General features: G+C 48.3%; 1 pseudogene across 1 annotated transcript; it reads right to left on the bottom strand.

Annotated features, from left to right (window-relative positions):
• Positions 1-282: 282 nt before the first annotated feature.
• On the bottom strand, positions 283-2,196 carry LOC309959076 (cell division cycle protein 20 homolog; annotated as a pseudogene). Its single transcript has one exon. The product of its transcript is annotated as a cell division cycle protein 20 homolog (transcript).
• Positions 2,197-3,518: the final 1,322 nt, after the last annotated feature.

The raw sequence follows: 3,518 nt of genomic DNA on the forward strand, positions 1-3,518 counted from the left end.
GGCAGTAATTAATACGAAGCTTCAGTATTTAATGTCACAAGAATTTTGGCTTTTTATATTCCATGAACTGTTTTGTGAGTATGTCGTTTCTACTAAACAGTGAGTGACAGGAAAGAAATACAGAAAAATTTGGTAATGTATTCAAGCATACCATAATGTACACAATTTTTAAAAATCATTTATAAGACAAATGGCAAATTAATTTTTAGGATACTGAACCTTCAAGGCAAGGTCGCATATTAGGATCTTTTTTTTTTTTTTAAGAGGGAGACGTGACTTTATTAGAAAAGTAAAAAAAAAAAAAAAGTACCAAAAACTGAACTGAGTTGGTCCTTAACAGATGCCCTGGTGGATGAGGCTGCTTTGGGCTGTGCTGGCCTCCTCCCGCTCCCGCCGCCGGGCAGGGTCCAACTCAAAGCAGCACCACAGCCGCAGGGTCTCATCTGCTGCTGTTGATGCCACTGTAGCCCCATCTGGGCTCATGGTCAGGCTAAGGACCTGGGCTGTGTGACCTTTCAGCTCAGCCACCTTGGCCATGGTTGGGTTCCAAATCACCAGCTGTTTCTGGGCAAAGCCATGGCCTGAGATGAGCTCCTTGTAGTGGGGAGAACAGAGGATGGAGCACACCTGGGAATGGGCATCCACAGCACTCAGGCCCCAGAGCAGACGTTCCAGACACGAATGTGTCGATCACTTGTGCCCCCTCCAGTTGCCAGGACATTGGGTTGCCAGGGACACCAAGCCACAGCCTTGATAGCCTCTTGATGCTGGGTGAATGTCTGCAGAAGAACCCAGCCACCCTCTCCAGGAGCACCGGGCCACACATTGACCAAGTTATCGTTGCCGCCACTGGCTAAATGTCGTCCATCTGGGGCCCAGCGCAGACCACACACTTCCTGGCTGTGGCCACTCAGTGTGGCCACATGGTGTTCTGCTACCCGAACATCATGGTGTGGGATGTGGCCAGAGAGTGAGCCACTACACAGGATATAGCTATTCCAACCGAGGGAGCCCACTCGGGCAGAATGGTCATGTTTTGAAGCCGTTTCTGCTGTTGCACATCCCGCAGCTGCACCTCAGCACTGCTGGTACCCACAGCCAGGTAGTTTCCCTCCTTGACCGAGGCCACAGAAGATGTATAGTCCCCAGGCTGCTCCATTTGCAGCAGCTGCAGGATGTCACCAGAGCTAGCACTCCACAAGTACACACTGTTGTCCAAAGCCACAGCCAGTATATTCCCAGAGCTCCAATCTACACGGTTCAGGTGGTAGTCATTCCGGATTTCAGGGGCGTCCAGGATCCTGTCTGGCCGCGAAGGAATGTAACTGCTGGTCTTCCGGCTGGAGCTGGGTGTGGCCTTCTGGCTACAGAGTACTTTCAGTCTGTTCTGGTAGCCTTCTGGGGCATTTTGTGGTTTTCCACTGAGCCGAAGCATCTTGGCTTCCTCCATATGAAAACCGTGCAGGTTCAAAGCCCATGCTTTCTGATGTTCCTTCTTGGTGGGTGTCTGACTGTCTTCGGGCTGCTTCTTGCTCGGGAGAATGCTAGCGACCTCCATCTGGGAAGCACTGCGACGGGGGATAGAGCGATTGCCGCCAGGTTTGCTGGGAGTGGTCTGAATCTTGGAACTGGATTTGCCGGGATTTCGGCCCCGGGGTCCTCCCGGCGCTATGGGATCGGTTGGCTGCCCACACAGGCAAGGGGCCCGGCCGGAAGCTTCCTTCGCTTTGCGCTGCCAGCGCGCAGGGGCTGCGTTGGGCATGGGTGTAGCCGGCTGCAGCAGCAAGTGCAGGTCACCCTCGAACGCGAACTGGGCCATGGGAGCGTCCCCGGATCGCTCGGCCCAGCCGCCTCTCACCACCAGGTCAAAGCAGGCTCCGATCCCAGACCCTAGGATCAGTATTAAATGTTTGCATCTAGAAAAGAAAATGATTGTAATAGTTTTAAAGATATTACACGGCTCTAATTTGCTTGTATTTTACGGACTTCAAAAAACACTGAAAGGTTTGTTTATAAAGACTTCCAGATGATACTTTTTTTTTTTTTTTTTTGGCTGCGTTGGGTCTTCGTTGCTGCGCGCGGGCTTTCTCTAGTTGCAGCAAGCGGGGGCTACTCTAAATTGCGGTGCACGGGCTTCTCATTGTCAAGGCTTCTCTTGTTGCGGAGCACGGGCTCTAGGCACGCGGGCTTCAGTAGTTGTGGTGCACGGGCTTAGCTGCTTCGCGGCATGTGGGATCTTCCCAGACCAGGGCTCAAACCCGTGTCCCCTGGTGGCGCAGGCGGATTCTTAACCACTGCGCCACCAGGGAAGCCCCAGATGATACTTTTATGACAGAGGGAATACAGAGACAAAAACTAGAAAGGAAACATTCAGAGCCCCTTTTACAAGTAGGGAGTCACTAGGCTGGAATCTCATCTCCAAAACTGACTGGCCACGCAAAGGTCAAGCTATTTTCTCAGGGCAGCCCAGAAGCTTGAGAAGATTCCCAGAATTCCTGGACAGTAAAGCACAATTTCCCAGAGGAGGCGCCCACTGCTCCCCTTCTTCCGGCCTCTGTGCTGTCACCCTCTCTTCCCCGCTCCCACCGCTGGGCTCTGCCTCCTTACACGGGATTTAACTTACGTGTATGTAAAAGAAAATAAACATCTTACACGGAAATATAAAAATGTTGAAAGTTGTGGAATAAAGTGAATTCCCTCCTCACCTCAAAATGTTTACAGATCTAATGACCTTTACACATAATGACATCACATCATGTCGTTATCAGTACTGTTAGACTTTTTGGCAAGAACTGTGATTTACTCATCTTAACACATAGATTTGAATGGATTTGCTATTAGAAATGATAAAAGATCCCTTTAGAGTCTGGAGACTGAGTTTAGGAATAAAACTAAAAGAGCGTGTTAGTAATTCATCATTACCAAGATACACAGGAACAATGAATGAAAAACATGAAGTGCTGGGACCCTTGTAGTATAGATTTCCAGGCTAGATTAACTTTCTGAAAGCAAAGGTCACTTTTCTCCTAAATGATATGCAGCCGTTTCCCTGGAGCTGGGTCAGTGTCGCTCACACTGCATTTAGACTCTACCCCATTGTCACAGAAAATTCTAGCGAAAGTCTGCCTGCAGTGCCATTGTGTATTTGAACATTCACTACAATGCTGTTTTTTATGGCAAAACACACACACACACACACACACACACACACACACACACACGATGTTAGAGCATCTCATAACTTAAGCTTCTGTTCCTAAATAGAAATAAATTCCCGAAAACTTCTTTCAGGAGAGACCTCACTTCTGCACAAGATGCTTTGCATATACTGATTGGTGAAGCAGTTTCCTTGAAAATAACCCAATTTATTCATAGGATTTGGGAACTAGCATAAGTAAAATCACTGGCAAACAAAGCTTGAAATAATTTTTCCTCCATTTAATCTCTTTTAAATGGACCGTTTGATTTATGAATAGAGTCATCATAAGGCAGACTCTGTTCGGGGAAAAAGCATATGT

Source organism: Leucopleurus acutus (assembly GCF_964270905.1).
Source record: "Leucopleurus acutus genome assembly, chromosome: 3".
Classification (NCBI taxonomy): domain Eukaryota; kingdom Metazoa; phylum Chordata; class Mammalia; order Artiodactyla; family Delphinidae; genus Leucopleurus; species Leucopleurus acutus.